The 21,795-nt window shown below is 43.5% G+C and overlaps 1 non-coding gene across 1 annotated transcript; it reads left to right on the top strand.

Annotated features, from left to right (window-relative positions):
* The first annotated feature begins 5,214 nt into the window (after nt 1–5,214).
* TRNAG-ACC lies at nt 5,215–5,286 on the top strand. The gene has a single exon. It is a non-coding gene; the product is annotated as a tRNA-Gly (tRNA).
* The last annotated feature ends 16,509 nt before the right edge of the window (nt 5,287–21,795 follow it).

A 21,795-nucleotide genomic window follows, 5' to 3' on the forward strand; every position in this document is an offset into this window, starting at 1 on the left:
CCCCCCCCCCCCCGCCCTCATCCTTCACGTGTTCTTGTTTGTTCGGCTGTGAAGATCCATTTTATGTTTGAGGGAGTCCGTAGTATGAGGCTGGAAGGGGTGTGAGGACGGTTGAGGTTGATCGTTGGTATCTGAATAGATGCTGTCTTGCTTGCTGAATTACATACTTGCGCCCTTTTTTGTCACCTGTTTAAATGCAGATTGACAAAATGAAAACAGCCAGTTCCCATGGCATTGAAAAGCACAGCTTGGCAAAGCCTCAGGTAAACAGCAGTCATTCAGCTGGTTTCTCCCAAGTCCTAGGGCAGGCCTCAGTTTATTCCGGAAGAGCCCCTCAGGCAGGCAAAGGGTGCCCTCCTTGTAAACAAAGACTCAAGGATTACCATTCCAATTGGGTAGCCCATCTTCAAAGCCAGGGCATCCCCACGGATGCCTTTATGTTTGCCAAGCACCTCTGCAGATCCCCCCTGATGCATGCCAGGCCCCCCCTCCCATTCTGTGAGCCGTGCATGTGGTTTCCTCCAGAACTGTGGGTCAGGCAGTTGCAGTCTCCCCCACCACCACCACCTGTTCCAACCTTCTGAAGGGAAGTTCTGCTTCCGGGCACTGTAGAAGCAGGAGGAGGCTGAGCTGATACTAGGCTGCAACTGGACTCTTGCTTCTGCTCCCCCCCCCCTTTCAGCTGCCTAATTTGATTGCCAGAAAAGCAGGTTAAAGCCGTTTGAATAAATGAGGGGCCCGTACAGATTTGCTGCTGAAACTGACAGTCTTGGGGCTTCTTTGTACGTGAAGCAGGCTTGAACCTGCTTTCCCAACACTGGCCTGGGCTACCTTGGGAGCCCATGGGACATACGCACACGCTTACATTCTTTGCAGAGTTCGGCAGTTGGGTCGAAGGTTCGTGTCACCTTCATAAAACTGGTGTATGGAGTTTTGTTGTAGGTTCCGTAGGAACTCACACTGGTGCGTACTATTCCCCGCCCAGGGATCTCGTTATAAAAGATCATTGTTCAAACATTTGTTTATTGTACTTTGAGATTTCAGAGCGTGTCAGATGTTGTTGGGTCTCATTTATCCAAGCCTTTTCATCTCAGTTTCTGGTTATCTGTTGTGTAATTCTTACTGCCATGGGAGGAAAGGAGCAGTCGAATGTCACGGGTGAGGCCGCAAATTCCTAGCCAAAGGCTGACCTTTTTTGTTTCTGTAAATACTGTATATGATGACACAGCAGTGTGGAGACTAAATATGCGTTTTTAGGTTGTTGTTGTTTTTAATATTACCTCATTCAGAAAAAAATTGTTTTTACAATAACTCAATGAAATCTTATTTATATTGTTTGTACTGTAATTAAAAATATTGATACATTTCACTTAACTTGTTGTTTCATATGATCTTGTTTGATTAAGTATGCCAGTTTGTGTTACGTTTCCCTCTCACTTTTTCCACCCTAGAATCTTTTGTGTCAGATGTACAGTATTCTGAGTTTTCAAAATGTTGTAAAGTCAGGCAGAGAGAGAGACTGCTATATTGGATAGGTCTCTTTCTAATAAACATAAGAAAGGATCCTTGTTTTCTGCTCTCGTTCTTGCCTTCGGAAAAATGGAAGAGGTTTTCCCTCTTTGCTGGATGAGGTAATCTTTGTACCCTTGTGGGCCAGATAAATGAAAGAAGAAGAGGAGAAGAGATTAGATTTATACCCCGCCCTTCACTACCCAAAGGAGTCTCAGAGTGGCTTACAATCTCCTTTCCCTTCCCCTCCCCACAACAGACACCCTGTGAGGTAGGTGGGGCTGAGAGAGCTCTTCTGAGGACTCCACATGAGAGAACTTGTGACTGACCCAAGGTCACACCAGCAGCTGCATTTGGAGGAGTAGGGAATCAAACCCAGTTCTCCCAGATTAGAATCCACGCTCTTAACCACTACACCAGTAAGAATCAAACCACACTAGATCTAGGGCGTTTTCCGTGGCGGCTCCTGCCTGGTGGAATGAGCTCCCGGAGGAGATCTGGGCCCTGCGGGACCTCATGCAGTTCCACAGGGCGTGCAAGACAGAGCTCTTCCTCCAGACCTTTGGGTAGGAGCCGCCGCCGTCGCTATACCACCACCGTGACGATATTATCCATCTATCGCATCTTGGGGAGCAGACGTTGCCCGACTGTGCTGTGAAATACTGCTCCTGGCGCTCCCGCTTTTAAGAATACAAGCTGTTAAATGTGGGTTGCTGTGTTTTGTGTATTTCTATGTAGGCTTTTGTAGCACCAGATTTTGCTATACGTGTAACAGTGTTTTATTGCACTTAATTTTTAAACTTGTTGTTAGCCGCCCTGAGCCATTGGGTAGGGCTACAACATAGAAATCTCAAAAATAAATAAATAAATAAATGAGATTCCGCAAAAGCCATGAATGGTTTCCCCCCAGAGTTTTTAAAGGGAAATAGTATGGCGGGGGCTGAATTGGATCAAAGCCCCTGTCTGGTGGCAAGGCTTCATCCAACCTGACCCACAGGGCTGAGAAAGCCATTAGAGACGTTGGAGGGGCCAAACCGGATGTAGAAGCTCTGAGCTGAAAGCCGCAGTACCACCGGCAGGGGGGCAGAAGCTCACCTTGCTGAGGTTGGCTGAGTCCTGCCCTTGAGAACAGCGGCACAACAGAAGTGGGCATTTACTGGGATACAAGATGAAAAGCAGTGGCACAGCAATATATGTAAACAAGGGGGGGAAATGCGTGTGCCCAAATTTTAACACCAAAAATCAATAATTTAATAAATTCTATAGATAGTACTCAGAACAAATTTTCCTAGGACACAATAAATAGGCAGGTAGAAATTTCACAGGTAAAGTGAAAAAAAATAGACCGTGGAAAAGCTGCCCCATGGCAACTTTTGGGCACTGTGTTGTTAACGATGACTGTTTTGCACATGCCCTTGTAGGCAACAGTAGGCACATGCAGCAAAAGCAGAATATTTAGTGTGGTGTAGCAAAACTGACCCCTGTTCCCAAGTCTACTGGAGAATTTTTGAAGGGGTGCAGGATGAATTTGTTGTTCCCCTTGAAGGAGGCTTTCCTTGTCGTCTGTGTTGCTGAAATGGATGAAAATGCCACTTGAAAATCTCCTGAACCAAATACTACAACTTGTGCCTTCTTAAGGATGTGAAGGCTTTGCGTTACAGGGACAACAAGGCCAGTCAGGATGAAAGCAGGCTTGGCCACAAACCTATTTTGAAAGGTGTGGGGGGGGGTTAAGAAGGCACTCAGTGGATTAATGGGGAGGGGGGTTGTGTGGGCCGTGCTACAATGAATAATGTGACTTGGAACATTCCATTGGTCTACAACGTCTTACCAAGATGGAGCCAGCAATGAGAAGAGTTGTTGTGAGAGAAGAGTTCCCTTATTTCCTCTTCTGTCCTCGGTCTCTTGTTTACTTTGATACTCTTCTTCTGTTATATCTCCCTGAGAGAATCAAGAATCCTTTAAAACACCGGATAAAGGAAGTTGTACTCATTTGATCCTCCTGACTGAGCTACCCAGTTGTTTTGAAGAGATCTTTCCAAGATAACTGGGCAGGGGTGCTCGTCGCCTGACCTGTAGGGTCAAACAGTAATTTTTGGTTATGCTTCCTTCCTAATCTGGACATCACTTAAACGGTTTGATATGTAAGCAACCAGAGAGAATATATACTTCCAAGACTTCATCTTTGTATCCAGATTTGTTAGGGTTTTTTTTTAACCTGTGGGGATTCTTTGTTTCACCTTGCTAACCTGTCCTGTCATAAGAAGTACAGGCGTGCTGCAGTTTTAGTTGCCTCGACAGTCTGACCTAGAGAAAGAATTTATGATCAGTCCCTGGCAAGGGACTCTTTCTCCATAAACGAGATCCGTTAACACTGCTTCCCTCCCCTTCCACTCCCTATTCTCCAGTCTCTGCTCTCTGCCAAGTATCTCAGTCTCTACGGATTTCTAGTTCCTCATAGTCTTCTTTTTTCTTTTTTTTTAAATCATCCATACTTGCTTGGCATCTAGTCGCTCTACACGGAACCTCTCCCGTTGCTACCTCAAAGTACAGGTGCTGACGAGTAGAGGACAACGTTTGTGTTGCAAACAGGAAACAGCTAGCAATTTAGGAGACAATAAAAAAAGACTCCAGTGAAATTTACCCTGCAGGTTAAAGCTGACGGAAGTAGGGAATTCTGAGTGGATGAAAGGAGAGGATGAAGTTAAGAGGAGCGTCAAAAGAAACAGGAAGGGGAATAGGGTCCTGAGGCAGACCCAAACACAGTCCTCGTCTGCCTTATAGTGGAATCCTTTAAACTACTCTTGTACAAACAGGAAGGGAAATAGGGTCCTGAGGCAGACCCAAACACAGTCCTCGTCTGCCTTATAGTAGAATCCTTTAAACTACTCTTGTACATACAGGAAGGGAAATAGGGTCCTGAGGCAGACCCAAACACAGTCCTCGTCTGCCTTATAGTGGAATCCTTTAAACTACTCTTGTACAGTTCTTAATTGTAGGCCCCGTGTAAACAAACTGTTAATTAGGTAATATCACGGATCACAATCACCAGTTCCCTTCCCTCCGATGGAGGCTAATTGTGTGTCACCCCAACCTGGACAAGACGGTGCAGAGAAGGAGAAGAGGGAGAAACGTGGCGTTCGCCCCATTAAACGCTCCTTTTAAGAGTCTCAGAAATATTTGCCATCTCCGTCTTTTGCGACAGATCTGGGCGAGAGCTGCGGGGGACTGCTTGTGCTCTCTCTTTCCCCTTTGTTGCAAACTCTCTCAAGACTGTTTACCGAGGGCTGCTGCGGCAGACTGAAAGATAACTTTTATTTCATTTCGAGGTCTCTTCCCCACCCCCGTCCCAAACCCCACCTCCACATACTCTTGAAAACATTCTCAGCTGGTGGCCTTCACAGACTCCCCAGGAAGAAAAGAAGATGTATGATACGAGGCGGCAGAGTCAAAAGGGAGGTTTTGAAGGAAAGAGGCCCTGCACGTCTCCTAAGGGGAGCAGAGGAATCTCTCCTTTGGGGGGTGAGGCAGAAATTACTTTTAGATGCCTGAGTCTTGGTTTGTGCCATGAGGCCTCTCTCTGCATTTCTGCCAGCACCAGTCACTTCCTTTATTATTTATTTATTTATTTATTTTTGGGATTTATATCCTGCCCCATCCAGTATTCAGCTCGGGGCGGACAGAGGGAGGGTGGACAGGAGGGGAGGGACTGTGGCTCAATGGAAGAGCTTCTGCTTACCATGCGGAAGGTCCCAGGTTCAATCCCTGGCATTCCCACTTGAAAGGGCCAGAGAGTAGGTGACGTGAAAGCCCTCAGCCTGAGATTGTGGAGAGCGGCTGCCAGCCTTACTGACCTCGATGGACCAGCTGTGGCTCAGTGGAAGAGCCTCTGCCTTTCATGCAGAATATCCCAGGTTCAATCCCTGGCATCTCCAGTTGAAAGGTCCAGGGAGTAGGTAATGTGAGAGACCTGAACCCGAGACCCTGGAGAGCTGCTGCCAGTTTGAGTAGACAATACTGACCTTGATGGACCGATGGTCTGGTTCAGTACAAGGCAGCTCCCTGTGTGTTCGGAGGCCTGATCTTTCAAAGAAGCTTCAACCCTGAGCACTACGTTTATAGCTCCGCAATTTTGCCATTTACCTTTGTTCCTTTTCATTTCAATATGGGCGGCTGGGGGTGGGGTGGGGGGGTCGACAGCCAGAATGAAACAGAATATATAATCATGCACGACCAAACCCTTATTCCTTGTCTCTTTGAAGAGAGCTGTGCAGAATCTCATGCATTGATTTAAAGAAAAAATCCAATTTCACAGAGAGATCAATTCACTTCATAGCATATGAACCATATCTTACAGGCTGATCAACTTTTCTCTAGCCTGTGCATCTCCAAATTGATGTCTTCCTGTCTGGGGGGGGAAATGGCTGCTAACTGTGGTACGTCAGCTAATGTTGCTGGTTTACATATTAAGTTTGGCCCCATTCCCCTGGGCTTTGTTCTTGAGGTCAGGTTTGGTTTATTGTTCAGAGGGTTTCCTTGGGAAAGCAGAGGGGGTTGCAAGAGACAAGATCTGCCAGTTGAAGTGATCTAATTTCTATCCAGGAGAGATGGACATTAGCAAGGAAACGGGATCTTATCAGAAGAAATCCAAGAAGACCCACCTCTTTCATGCGTGCAGACGAAAGCTTGTACCCAGAATAAAACTTTGTTGGTCTTAAAGGTACCACTGGACTCAAACTTTGTTCTACCACCGAACAGTAACTCTGGAGCTTACAAGAGTCCGAGTAAGTATTTTGGTGTCAAAGTAGGAGAATTTTGGGACAGGGAACCCGATTTCATCCGCATAAAACATCAGCGAAGACTCCTAAACATCTGGCTGCCTAAGGTACACACATTTGCATGAATCAAGCTACAAAGCTGTAATGACAGGATTTGCAGTCGATAGTGCTTATATGTTATCCTAAGAGCAAACAAACTTTGATTGCTTCTGCATGGAGACCATTCCTCAATGCCATTGCAGAGGCATTCGTAGCTGCAATGGAAGCACCACATAGGGGTAGCCTCCATGGTGTCCCCTCACTTATACCTCCTCACAGGGCTCTTTTTGTAGCAGGAACTCCTTTGCATATTAGGCCACACACCCCCAATGTAGCCAATCCTCCAAGAGCTCATAGAGCTCTTCTTACAGGGCCTACTGTAAGCTCTTGGAGGATTGGCTACATTAGGGGTGTGTCGCCTAGTATGCAAAGGAGCTCCTGCTACAAAAAGAGCCCTGCGTTTTATGTTTGGAAGGTGAGAAACTAAAAATAATAACGGACAAGTTCGAAGAATATTGCATGCCTAAGAGGAATGGAAACTTTGGACAGAAATATACATTGGTACGTGCGCACAAAAAGGAGGTCAAAGTGTGGATCACTATGCTACTGGGCTTAAGAAAGCTCAGCAAAAATTGTGTCTTGAAAGAGTCTCCGATTTGGGACAGAGTCTTCTCACAGAGTCCTCACAGAGCAGTTGCTACATGAGAGGGACAAAACTCTTCAGATTTGCAGAGCCTCAAGAGACAGGGAAGGCACAGGCCAAAGACCTGAACTCACCTGAACAGGTTGTGCATGCCCTCAGCTAAAGGGGCAAAGTACAAGCTAGTCATCTTCAAAAATAGAAATTGCTTCCTCACAAGCAATGGCTTCATGGGATTTACTACCTTTCCGCAGGGCTTGTAAGGCAGAGATGTTCCGTCAGGCATTTGGTTGAGGGCAGCGACAGGACACGCTCAGGTCTCTCACTTCCCCTCACCTGGCCCCTTTTAGGAGGCTATAAAGGTAAAGGTTCCCTTGCTTGAAAGCCAGTCGAATCCGACTCTAGGGTTGCGGTGCTCATCTCCGTTTCAAAGCCGAAGAGCCAACGCTGTCTGAAGACGTTTCCGTGGTCATGTGGCCGGCATGACTAAAAACCAAGGCGCACGGAACGCTGTTACCTTCCCACCGAAGTGGTCCCTATTTATCTACTTGCAATTTCTTGCTTTCGAACTGCTAGGTTGGCAGGAGCTGGAAGTAGAGATGGGAGCTCACTCCATCATGCGGCACCCGGGTCTCGAACTGCTGAACTATTGACCTTCCACAGCCTGCAGTTCAGCGTCTTAACCACTTGAGCCACCGCAGCTCCTCTAGGAAGACTATGGGAAGGTGCAATTTTCTGTTGAAATTCCTCACCATTTTGGAATAGCTTGTTTTATTAATGGTTTTAACTTAATCCAGATTATTTATTGTCCCATTCTGTTGTAAACTGCCCTGAGCCCTGCTCGCAGGGAAGGGTCGCCTTGAAGTCCAAATAATAAATAAATAAGATGTTTGGAGATATCAACATGGTAATGAGAGGGATAAAACTTATTCCAGAATGGATATATTTTTTGATCTCCAGAATTATTCCAAGAGTGAGTAAAACCCAAATTGACCCAATTATCTGTACAGGTCATGCTCTGACCACCTTAATAATGAAGCCAGGTACAAGATTTTGTTTTAATTGAAGACTGAATAACAATTTACTTTGGGCTAATGAAATTAAAAACAAAGTCTGAGAAGGCATTTTTGGACAGCATGTCAGATCTTTTGAGTTCAAATGTAGTAAAACATATATAAGAAGTGTCTTTATTCTGTTTTAGCAGTCTGATAGCTCATCAGAGCATGGGAGCCAAGCAGGGTTGGCCACGGTCAGTACTTGGATGGAGGACCACCAAAGAACACTGGGGTTGCTGTGCAGAGGAAAGTAATGGCAAACCACCTCTGCTTATCTCTTGCCTGGGTTGCCCTGTGGATGGTGTCGCCATGAGCTGTTTGCAGCTGGATGCACCTTCTTCTTATGTCTCTGGGAAAAGAAAGGGGAGAAGGAAAGAACTACTTGCCTACAGAAAATTCAAACTGGGGGAAATAAATCAGAGATGTATTTCTGACAATATTGTAGAAGATCTAAAGATAGAAATTAGTTAAATGAACTAGATATGGAAAGCATTTTAAAAATATGTTTGCTAGGAAGAAATATTTTCTGAAAGGAGATAAAGTAGAAAACCTCCTTGCTGCTAAAGTTAACAAAAGAACAGCAAAAGGTTTGATTTCCTCTTTGAAAAAGAATGATGGGTCTATTTTTACTCACAAAGATGCAATTCTTTCAGAGTTAAAGGAATTTTGTCTGTTGTACCAAACAAAAGACAAACAGGAGGGTAAAATACAAGAATTCTTAGCTAAGATTAATATACCCAAATTAGATAAGGAAGATATGTAAAATTATTAATGGAAATAAACCTTCATGAAGCTATGTCTGCATTAACAAAACTTTAAAAATCCAACACTCCCAGACTAGATAGCTTTAGCATTGGAATCTTTTCAACAATTTAATGTCATTTTATGTTATCCACTGCTGAGAGCAATGAATAAAATCTATAAGCAATTTCTAAGACTCTGGTTAGAATAAAAAAATTGTAATTCTTAAATCTTGAAAAGATCAGTTATTAACTAGTTCTTACAGACTAGTTTGCCTAATTATGAATACAAAATCTTAGCAACAGTTTTAGGCTTCTCAGTTAACAACAGTGATATCAAAATATACTTCTCAAATTCACTTTATTATGATATTGTTTCATTTTTGCCCCATGGATCTATTCCAGTTGTCTTAGCTGTAGTGCAAATGGTTCAATATATTTCTCGAATTTGGTTTATCCCAAACTGTCAAAATAACAGAAAATATAAGAAATGTTTTAAACTTAGAGTAATATCAGCTATTTTTCTCTTTCTTGACGCTGAAAAAGCATTTGATAATATAGAGAATGTGAAGAAATATCTGCTGGAATTTCGTTTAGACTATTTACTTTATTCAAAGTGGATCTGTTTTAATTTGGTTCCGTTTCAGGGTTAGTCATTCATAATATTTTGTCAGAATCTGTCAGGGTTAAAAGGGGAATTATACAAGGAAGTCCCCTATCTGGTCTATTTTTTGCAATAACAGCTGAAACCTTTGCATTACTGCCAAGTCAACTGAAACAAATATCTGGGGTACTGATATTGACATTTTTTCCACCATCCAATTAGTTCTGATATGAAATTGAATCAAACTACAAATGATGTGTGGTAAAGGCAGAAGCTTTGCTTTTCAAGATTGGGAAAGATTATTTGAATTTGTGTACCATCTGTAGCTAAATTAAGAGCAGTGAAAAGATTAAATACCTAGGAATCTATATACCTAAGGATATTAATGCTCTTGATAAATTCAGGTTTTCTGTGATTAGAAAAAACATTAAACCTGGATTTGACCCTAATAGTTTTAAAGAATTGGAGAATTTCAGATGTGCATAGTACTATACACTTATTGTGAATGGTAAGATACTACTATGAGGCTATTTAGGATAAAGGAGATGAAAAAGATCTATTTTTCAATATCCGCAAATAAAGAGACTTTTAATAGCACGACTAAGAAAAAGAAATTTACAGAGAGATTTTGAGAAACCAGTATTACAAGAAAACAAAAAAGTTTATCTTTAACATAGATTATTTGTAGATTGATCTATTTTCTAAGAAAAGAAATGGTTGCCAAACGTTGTGACAGAAAGATTTGGGGCACCAAGACAATACCACAGTTTCAAGTTCTTTATATACTAAAGGTTCAGCTTTTTACAGTGAATTTATTGTTAAGGGAAAACAATATTAAAATGTCTAAGCGATTGTATCTGCCTCCAGAAAGGTTAGCAAAAGATATATAATATTCCTAGGAATGTATTGACACTGTCTCATGGAAAATTCCACTTTTAACCACATGTAGTGGAAATGTTCTCATCCCATTGGATACTAGAAAATTAGTGAAGTATTTCACTTGGAACTTTGCTTAGGATAGCATGTTTGCCAGAACTATTGTTAATTAATTAGGCTGCAAATGTTCTGATTTCTATGCAGGAGCTGGTTTTATTGGCAATTATGATTGCTTGTATTTGCTAGAACTGGAAGAAAACTCTGTCTTCAAATGAAAAGGAGTGGTTAGATAAATTAAATGATATGTTCTGTATGATTAAATTAACAACATATTTTAAGAATAAATCCTTAAAAACATCATAATATGGCACATGTGAACAGTTCCCTCCCCCTTTGTTATGTTTATATTAATGGGATATTATATTTTGTTGCATTTAAAATGCTTAGTTATGTATTCCTGTTTATGAATAGTTTAAAAATATATTGTACTCCACTGTTTTTCATCAGATTTCTTCTGAGCCACGTTGGATAAGGCACAATATAAAATTATGAATTAAAAAACTCTTTGAACACTGGAAGGGCATGCAAAAAAAAACCTGTGGAATTGTAGAATGCAGCATTTTCCTAAACGGTGTGAAGCATTTGGGATACTTTGGTTTAACTGTGGGGAGTACAGTTATTTTATACGATGTTGCAGGACCAGAGCACAAAAACACCTGACTGCCCACAGCTGAAGATACTGTGAACTAGGAGTTTTATATGATGTCATGGAAGGAAGAAGAACTGGATTATGCCAATGGAGGTAAATGAGACTGAACAGGATTATAAAGGTTTGTCAGTAAAACCAGAACTGGGATCAACAAGAAAAAAAGTTGCTGGTTACTCTGGAACAAGTATCCTCATATTAGGAAACTGCCTTACTAGTGCTAAATATAAAAATGCTGTGCGTACATTCTTGCTCATTATCGTACATCCAAGAAGGTGACTGGGCCTAGAAGCTTGTGAAAAGCTAAATCTATTACATGCGTATTTGCAGTACAGAACTAACCAAAGGAATGAAGTACTCATGCATGCATACCAGGATTGTTTAACAAAGCAGGGCTGTTTGCCAGGCCAACACTCCATTCAGATAAAGAAGGCAGTGCCTTCTTGCAATGCTCCCTCTAAGCTGTGGAGTCTTCTGAGCAAAAATTCTACTTTATGAGCTACTGGCATTACAGTTGTGAGCGAGTGATTTGGCTGCTGCATAAATTAGTTTGCTCTGGAGCCATCCTGTCTGAACTAAGACAAAAATGTGTGAGCCGGAGGCTAAAGAACTCACACTAACTCATCTTAGAGGGAACATTGCCTTATTGTTACCCGCCAGTGCAAGAAAGTGTATTTGATCGTTGGGATAAACTGAAATATGAGCTCAAAAAAATTGATGACTTGTATGCATTGTACTTTTTTTAAAATGAGCAACCGGGAGACTGGGTAATCTCTTTACTGGTTGTGGAGAAACATAATGGCCAGTTGCATGTATGCTTGGATCCAAGAAGTCTCAATAAGGCTATCAAAAGAGAGCACCTCCATTCCTGAGGACTGGAAGGTAGCTAATGTCGCCCCCATCTTTAAAAAGGGTTTCAGAGGAGATCCGGCAAATTACAGGCCAGTCGGTCTGACATTGATACCGGGTAAATTGGTGGAAACCATTATTAAGGAAAGAATTAGTAGGCACATAGATGAACAAAACCTATTGAGGCAGACTCAGGATGGGTTCTGTAAGGGAAGATCTTGTCTCACTAACCTGTTAATGTTCTTTGAGGGGGTGAACAAACATGTGGACAAGGGGGATCCAATAGATATTGTTTACCTTGACTTCCAGAAAGCTTTTGATAAAGTTCCTCATCAAAGGCTCCTAAGTAAGCTCAAAAATCATGGGATAAAAGGACAAGTCCTTTTATGGATCAAAAACTGGCTAATTAATAGAAAACAGAGAGTGAGTATAAATGGGCAGTTCTCTCAGTGGAGGGGGGTAAGCAGTGGGGTACCGCAGGGATCAGTACTTGGTCCACTGCTTTTTAACTTGTTCATTAATGATTTGGAGTTGGGAGTAAGCAGTGAAGTGGCTAAATTTGCGGATGATACAAAGTTGTTCGGGGTGGTGAAAACCAGTGAGGATTGTGAGGCACTCCAAAGGGATCTGTCAAAGATGGGCGAGTGGGCGTCAACATGGCAAATGGGGTTCAATGTGGCCAAGTGCAAGGTGATGCACATTGGAGCCAAAAATCCTAAATATAAATACACGTTGATGGGGTCTGAACTGGCAGAGACTGATCAAGAGAGAGATCTTGGAGTTGTAGTAGATAACTCACTGAAAATGTCGAGACAGTGTGTGACTGCAATAAAAAAGGCCAATGCTATGCTGGGGATTATTAGGAAGGGTATTGAAAACAGATAGCCAATATCATAATGCCCCTATATAAATCAATGGTGAGACCTCATCTGGAATACTGTGTGCAATTCTGGTCACCACACCTTAAAAAGGATATTATACCTTTGGAAAAAGTGCAGAAAAGGGCAACTCGAATGATAAAAGGGTTGGAACACTTTCCCAATGAGGAAAGGTTAAGGCGCTTAGGGCTCTTTAGCTTGGAGAAACGATGACTGAGGGGTGAGATGATTGAGGTTTATAAGATTATGCATGGGAAAGAGCAGGTAGAGAAAGAGGTACTTTTCTCCCTTTCTCACAATACAAGAACTCGGCACTCAATGAAATTGCTGAGCGGTCGGGTTAGAACGGATAAAAGGAAGTACTACTTCACCCAAAGAGTGATTAACACATGGAATTCACTGCCACAGGAAGTGGTGGCAGCTACAAGCATGGACGGCTTCAAAAGGGAATTAGATAACCATATGAAGCAGAGGTCCATCAGTGGCTATTAGCCACAAGGTATAGATAGGGGCTGTGGGGCAAGTGATGCTCTGTCTTCTTGGTGCTTGGGGGGGGTCAACAGTGGGAGGGCTTCTAATGTCCTGGCCCCACTGGTATTTTTGGCCACTGTGTGACAGAGTGTTGGACTGGATGGGCCTTTGTTCTTATGTTCACCTCAAATGGTCAGCCAGAGAGGAGATAATGGCCCAGTCTGCAAATGCTCCAGATGCACACTGAATTCTTCTTTGGGGTTATGGTAATTGCAGTTAACAGAAGAGATCTCAAAACTGTGTTAATACTCCATTAGGATGATTTAGGTTTCTATGTTTGCCATTTGGAATTCCATCTACCTAGGAAACCTGTCATAGGACTGTACATGTGCTATATGAAAATATCACTGGGGTAGATGACATTCTAGTTAGGGGTGCAACTAAAGTGGAGCCTGAACAGTACAAGAGATGCAAACTTAAAACTGACCAGGGAGAAATTCTTTTTTGGTGTTACAGAACTGACACATAATTTCTGCTGAAGGAGCAAAATCAAATAAAATGGTGGCCATAGACTTGCCATCATGACTACAGTCAACGAAGGATATTCAGTGGTTTTGAGGGAAGTGAATTATCTTGGAACATTTATCCAACCACTGGTATGTATGTATCATCACACTGATGTAGAAACCAGGTACACACAGATTGAGAAATAGCTACTCAATATATCATTTGCTTGTGAAAGATTTAATCAGTACATTTATCTGCAGGCAGTGGTTGTAACAGATCATCAGCTCCTTAAAGCTCTATATAGCAAATCACTGAATGACTTACTGATCAGTGATCAATGAGCCCCATTCCATTTTGGCCCTCCAAGCGGTTCACATAGCGGTCATCCTGGGCCTCTGCCTGGTGACACACCACTGTCCTGAGTCCACCCATGTCTCAGAGGGGTATTCTTGCTTTTCTATTGTTATTTCCACTGCCACCAGCAGGTCAATTAGAGTAATACCTGCTAAAAGTTCTAGCCTCTCATCTGTCATGCTGTTTCAAGGTTTCCCTAATGCCCACATCTGCTACTCAATTGCTGGTTACCATGAGGATTGCTTATCACACTTGTGCACTACTGGGGAAATAGCAATCTAGCAACCAAATGCTTCCCTTCCACTGGTACCCATTTTAGATAGCATGCTCAAATGGTGAAGGTCTATGTGGTATGGAAAACAACTATGAGCATTTAAAAGAAAAAAGGATGTATTTAAAAAGAAAAGTTCACACACATATTATGCACAGCAATGTATCATGCAAGACATACAAAAAATGGTGCAAATATGCAGTCTTCTGTCCCTCAGCCCAGCCACTGAGCCCCCCCCCATGCAAATGCCGATCTCCGCAGCAATCCAGGACTGCATTCCCATAACTGTGGGCTGAGCAGAGAGGCGTGCCCTAGGTGGTCTTATTCTAAGGCAGGTTCTTTGAACTTAGAAGATGCAGAACACTGAAAGCTTTCCGTTACCTTGGAGTCTTTATTCTATCAACTGGCCTTTTGTTAGCTCCGTATGGCAATGGCCACCATCAACATAGAGATCAGGTGAGAGAGCTCCTTCCTCCAGTTGTTATCAACAAAAATGGACCCTGCAAAATGGACCTTGTTCCCCTCATGTCCAGGGAATTTATTGCCTCTCACTGCCCACCCCCTCTCCTGTGGGTCATTCAGTCTCTTCCTGTATTTTTCAGAAAGAGATACTATCTGGCACTTGGCATCTCAAAGTCTCTGTCCCCTCTAAGGTGTCACATTTCTGCCAGGGTGTCAGATGGCCCTTCGATTATTGGCTGCTAGCTGGAAGCATTTACATAATCAAGCTTTAAGTACTGGGTGCATAGGAGAGCCATCAATGGGATGGGAGTGACTGAGAGCATTAACTTCACTCCTGTTTCCTGTTCTTGTACCAACAGAGAAACTCCATAAAACGAATGGGGGGGGTTTAGCCCCCAGATTGAATGCCTTTCTCCACAACTGTCTGTTACACATCCAAAGAATGATACAGAGATATTATATGACTGTGGAGAGCCAGTTTGGTGTTGTGGTTAGGAGTGCAGACTCTAATCTGGGAGAAATGGGTTTGATTCCCTACTCCTCCACATGCAGCTGCTGGTGTGACTTTGAGTTAGTCACAAGTTCTCTTAGAGCTGTTCTCTCAAGAGCAGTTCTCAAAAGAGTTCTCTCAGCCCCACCTACCTCACAGGGTATCTCTTGTGGGGAGGGAAAGGAGATTGTAAGCAGCTTTGAGACTCCTTTGGGTAGTGAAGGGCAGGGTATAAATCCAAACTACTACTACTACTACTCTTCTTCTTCGGTTAACTTTTGTTCACTGCCGAAGCATATTTCAGAGCAGTATCCCCCCCATACCACCACAAGATAGTGGGAAAGACTTTGGAAATGAAAACTTATCAGAATATAATTATCATTTTACTTCCAAAGGAAGGTGGCAAATAAAATATTACAACACGTTAAAGAAGAAGCTGATAAAGATCCAGGATTGCAGACTCTGAGCCAAGCTGTGACTGGCCAATGGCCAGAAACTAATATCATTGTGATGCGAAAGTCAGAGATAAACAGCATAGCAGAATGAGCTTGCTGTGATAGATGGAGGAAAGTGGGAATACCTAGTAGCCTCTATTATCCCAAGACCCATGTTCTGCCCTGCCCAGAACCATGATCCACATAGCACCCCTCCATTCCAGGACCCTATGCAGTCGGAGGTGCCAAGAGACTTGTATCATACCAGTGAATGATAATCAGAACTACGTAAAATCCAAGTGCATCTTCTTACGAGACACCCAGGTTCTAATGGGAAATCTGGCACACGCCCAGTCCAGGGCTCATTCTGTAAATCTGGGATTCCTCACACCCAGGCCAAGACAAACAACCAGTGTTTGCTGAGGAAGAACTGGGCATTCCAGATCACTCAGGAATGTGGTTCACAGTACAAATCTATCCCATCCACCCCCCAAAAAAACCTTAACCTCATCCCTTAACTCATTAGCACCCCCCTTTGTAGGAATTCAAGTACTTTGATTCTGTTGGTCAACCATGTTGGTCTGAACCAGTACAACAAATTTAGAGTCCAGTGGCACCTTTAAAACCAACAAAGGTTTATTCAAAGTATGAGCTTTCGTATGTGATAAAGTGTGCCTGCACACGAAATCTCATACCTTGAATAAACCTTTGTTGGTCCTAAAGGTGTCACTGGACTCTAAATTTGTTGTTCAAGTACTCCAATCTCCTCTCCCTCCTCCTCCTTTTGGGGGGAGCATCAGGCCTAAGTATATGTGTACAAAGGCTCAAAGATCTCTAGGACCAGATTCAGGATTAGAACATGTAAGAAGGTTTAACACATGTAGATTCCTTGGCAAGTGCCTCTCTGAGTAAAACCTGTACAGATAAACGTTTCAGAAAATCCATGCAGGTCGTCTAGGCATTGAAAAGTCCAAACAAGAGCTTGAGAAGTGATACATTAGCTTTTTTAAAGCCATTCTTCATTTCGGTAGGCTTCTCTGTGGACCCAGAAATATTATATCATCTGTCATGGCTATGAGCTTGGGGGTTTGTGATAAACACATCCCATCATTTAGTCCTTTCTTAATGATTACATGAATAAGAGTGGTGATGGGGCAGAGTTCACGAACAAGGGCAGTTTGAAATGATTAACTCCGTGGTGAGGTCAATTGTGCCAAGTACTCACTCATCAGCGAGGTGCCCGGAAGAAGCTTCCGCTGTTCTGTAACTTTCACCGCTGATTTATCATAGACTGTGTTGGCACATAAAAACAGTAACACATCACAGGCGTGTAAATTAGCTAAAAGAATGTTTACTAAAGAACAGGAAGGGTTACAGGGAGGAGTCAAAACAATAAACAGTCTAGCGGACTAAGCTGCATCTTTCTAGCTAATGTTAACTCCACGATGGAGACTTCGGCTACTGAACTATAAACAAAGGAAGGGAGAGGAAGACCCAAAATGCCTATGTGCCAAATATCAGATAACATCACCCAGCTATGAACCAGTTTGGTGTAGTGGTTAAGTGTGCGGACTCTAACCTGGGAGAACCGGGTTTGATTCCCCACTCCTCCACTTGCACCTGCTGGATGACCTTGGGAAGCCATAGTTCTGGCACAGCTGTTCTTGAAAAAGAGCAGTTTCTGTCAGAGTTCTCTCAGCCCCACCTACCTCACAGAGTGTCTGTTGTGGGGAGGGGAAGGGAGAGGAGTTTGTAAGCTGCTCTGAGACTCCCTTGGGTAGTGAAGGGTTGGGTATAAATCCAATCTCTTCTCTTCTTCGGCTGCTGCCACACACGCTAAGTAATCCACTTTCAATCCACTTTCAGTGCACTTTCAAAGTGGATTTTGCCAGTTCACACAGTAAAACTCCACTTTGAAAGTGCACTGAAAGTGGATTGAAAGTGGATTACTTAGCGTGTGTGGCAGCAGCCTTCTATGACTTGACCAATGACCAGGCTAAAGGTCAAAGACCTTCCCCTTCTGACCTGGGAACTTCTACTCAATGCGTCATATTACTCATGGTACTAAGTACCAATTAGTATAGCCAAACAAATAGGTTAACTCTTTCAGGACTTCAGGGAGAGAACTTGCAGATACTCCAGCACTGTGGTGCACTAGTTCTTGCAGAAACGGTCATGAGTTCCTCTGAACTGAGGTTGGTTTTGTTCCATAACATACACAGCCAAGGCTTGAAAAAGAATTTGGCGTAATTCTTGAGGAAATCCTGTAATGATCCTGTTCTTTCAGTTCCAATGTGCGAACAACATTTGCTGAACCTCTGCAAGTCATGTCAGTTGGAGATCCGCTTATCTATTACTTTGATCTTGAAGAGACGCTGGTAAAACACACAGACTGTATTCACACATAACCAGATGTTCTGCTTTCATGGAACTGTAGCAGTGTGAAGGCTGGGATTTTAAATGCCATTGAAAATTAGGAAACGTGCTGTGTAGTTTGACCAGTGTGGCCTCTACCCCAACTTGCACCTAACAGACAAGGCCCTAAGACTTGAGGCAAACAGGCTTAAGGGTAAACAGTAACTTTTATTGGCTTTTTTGATGGAACAAGGTTGTTCAGTAAAGAGGCTTGAAACTATATACACATAATAACACACAGCATTTGCTGGGCTCTCAAAGTTATAACATTTCAGTGAACATGGTAGAAGGGTAGAGAGCTGTTATCAGCCAAGTTTTGATTCCTGTGGTGAACTGTGGGCCTTTCCCCAGTGCTAGGAATCTCTCAGTATAACTGTGAGCTCCTTCTGGGAATTCTAATAACTTAGCCTACCAACCCTGGAAACCAGACTCTGAAACAGCAGTCTCCTCTTCACCGAAACTAGCCTGTTGTATCCCCAAATGCCAGGCTCTGAGACATACAAAATCTCCTGAAAGGATTTGTGCCTCCAGAGGAGTAGACGGGAAGAAATCCTATCTGGAAATGTACTGTTTTTGGCTGCTTACTGTTGAACTAGGCTTTGAGACAGGACCCTTCCAGTCTCTGTCTCTGAAAATTTCAGACTCTATATGACAAGGGCTGACAGAATAACAGATTTGTCTCTCACACTTCCCCTCTCCCATCTGGTTCCTTTAGCAGAGAGCCAGTTTGGTGTAGTGGTTAAGTGCGCAGACTGTAATCTGTGAGAACTGGGTTTGATTCCCCACTCCTCCACATGCAGCTGCTGGTGTGACCTTGGGGCAGTTACAAGTTCTTTCAGGGCTGTTCTCTCATGAGTAGTTCTCAAAAGAACTCTCTCAGCCCCACCTACCTCAGTCACAGGGTGTCTGTTGTGGGGAGGAGGAGGGGAAGGAGATTGTAAGCCGCTCTGAGACTCCGAGTGAAGGGCGGGGTATAAATCCAATCTCTTATTCTCTTCTTCTTCGATCCATGGGCCCTGACTGGCTGTTACTCACTCTGCGCACACACATCAAACAGGAATACAGAGGATTGGTGATTGACAGAGATGGTCCAGACCTAGAAATGTTATGGTGAGGGGGCATAAGAGTACACTGGGTGGAGAGCTGCCAGGTCCCAAATATCTCTTCTTTAAAAAAAAAAAAAGATTATTTTCTTCCTACAAACACTACAACACTACAAAACACTAAACTAAAAGATAAGCTACACAAGGATCATATAACAAGGGGGCCCCCATGAAATTCACAAGGGGAATCCCATCTCACACACACACACACATTGATGAGCAGGCCCAACTGCTCACCTGGAAGCACTCTGCAACAGCAATTCCTGGGAGCTGCCCCGAGTCCAGCTCCTGGTGTCCGTCGCTGTGGCCAGGCCCTGAGTGGCTCCTGGCATCTGCTGATGCTGTGGCCGAACCCAACTGCCACGGCTGGGCCCTGAGCAGTTCCTGATGTGTGCTGCCAGTGCCACCGCAGCTGAACTCCAGTTTCTGCCGACGCTGCGGCTAAGCCCAGAGTGGCTCCCAGCATGCACTGCTGCTGTGGCCAGGCCTGGAGTAGCTCCTGGTATTGGCCTCTGGGTTCCACCACAGCTACCAATCACTGCTGTAGAAGAAAAGTAAGTGCGTTGTCTGCCCATGTGCAGACATTTTTTTATATTTTTTTTAATTGGGGGGGGATTTAAACATTTCAGATTTTTCTGCAAATCTGTGGAATCCCCTAACTTTCCTGGGAAATCTCTTTAGCATCCATGTGACCCCAAGCTGGGGATTTCAATACCCACAGATGAGGGCCACAGGTCACTAATAGTATATAGATTTTCTGCTAAATAGACCTCTGTTGTTCCTCTCCACCTGTGTCTTGTCTGTCAACTCAAAAATCCAAGAAGCAGGAGTCTCTGTTTACCTCACATATAAGCACAGTCTTAGTATGACAGGTTTCCAAATAAGAAATGAATTTTATTCATTTCTCAAAGTGTTTTTCCTTTCCTAAAGTGCTCTTCTATTTATACATACCTAAATTCTCTATAATGTAGAGGATACCTGTCTGCATAACAATAAATCTGATTGTTTTGCTACAGTTTGCAGGTGGAAAACATTTTTCACTGCCACAGGAGGTGGTGGTGGCTACAAGCATGGAGAGCTTCAAGAGGGAACTGGATAAACATATGGAGCAGAGGTCCATCAGTGGCTATTAGCCACAAGGTATAGATAGGGACTCACAGGCTGGGGCAGGTGATGCTCTGTATTCTTGGTGCTTTGGGGGGGGGACAACAGTGGGACGGCTGCTAGTGTCCTGTCCCCACTGGTGGACCTCCTGATGGCACCTGGTATTTTTGGCCACTGTGTGACAGAGTGTTGGACTGGATGGGCCATTGGCCTGATCCAGCATTGGCTTCTCTTATGTTCTTATGAGACTTTTAGGGAGCACATACTTTACATGCTACCAATCTTTATTTTAAAGCTGGTGTGTGTCCCCCCCCCGCCCTTTTTATTTGATTGTGGGCGGTTGGGGTATAAATAATCTATAGGAGAGGCCAGAGTGGGGGGACTGGATATTCTTGCCTCAGAGCCTCCCCGGCCCCATAGCCGACAGACGTGGGAAACAGAGTCTCCGTCCCCAGGACTAGGCCCAGCGGTTCCCCACAGGTTTGAAAGGTGATGTTTGAAAGCCTGCCTGTTGTTTGGATCCTTTGCGAGGGAACCTTTGGCATCTTCTTCCCAAAAGGGGGCAGCAATTAGAGAGGCTAACTGACATTCCCCTTGTTTTACAAATGTTACTTTGCGAAACGAAGCTGTAAGACGGATGGGCTTCAGCTATTATTCATTAGGGGAAGCCCTTTATCAATCTCAAATTAACAATTTCTCTTCAAGAGCCTCGCCGTTACCCTTCTCTCACAGCAACTTATCACAGCCCTGGAAATGTTGAATCATGGAAATCGCTGGAGAAAAAATAGAGGTTCGGAACTTGCAGGAGCGCGTCACCTTTTGTGGAAATGGCTGACACGCATTTAAAATTACCCCCCTACTCAATCGTAATGGCTCCATTTAAGCCTACTGCATAGGATATGGCTTTCAGGCAGTGAGCCGCTAATCTAGGGAAAAACTTTCTTCCTCCAAATGTGACATTTATGAAGCTCTTGTTTTCCGAGTCAAATTTTTTTTAAAAATTTGTTTTGGGGCTAAATGGTGTCCATTTGTCCTGCTAGAGAAGGCATACCTAGGGTAGGAGCAGAGATCCATCGCTGCTCCTTTTCAGTGGCTTTGTGGGAAAGCCTTTAGATTTATTAGCCATTGTCTCCGGGACTTATTTTTCACACACAGACATCCCACGATAATTTGTTGATCATTCACCAAGAAGAAAACCCCTTTCAGGGTGTGCGAGAGTTTGTCAAATCGCTCTCCACCCCCCACACTTAATCTTCTGACTTTCATTACCTCTTGGGGTGCCCACCCCTAGGCTTGGGTTAGTAGGGAAGACGGGTGTTGGGTATTACAAGTTGAAAACACTCAGTATATCTGGGGCTAAATGTTTGTTTATGTTACTCACAGGAAGTCACATGTTTTTCATGTAACCAATGTTCTTTAGCTGTAGAATACCCGGGAATTTTCTCCCTGATCTAGGAATTTGATTGGGACTAAAGTGTCAAGGTGTATTAGCATTTTATGGCTCTCTTCC

The sequence above is a fragment of the Gekko japonicus genome, unplaced genomic scaffold (assembly GCF_001447785.1).
Source record: "Gekko japonicus isolate JY-2015 unplaced genomic scaffold, Gekko_japonicus_V1.1 scaffold769, whole genome shotgun sequence".
In the NCBI taxonomy this organism is placed as follows: Eukaryota; Metazoa; Chordata; class Lepidosauria; order Squamata; family Gekkonidae; genus Gekko; species Gekko japonicus.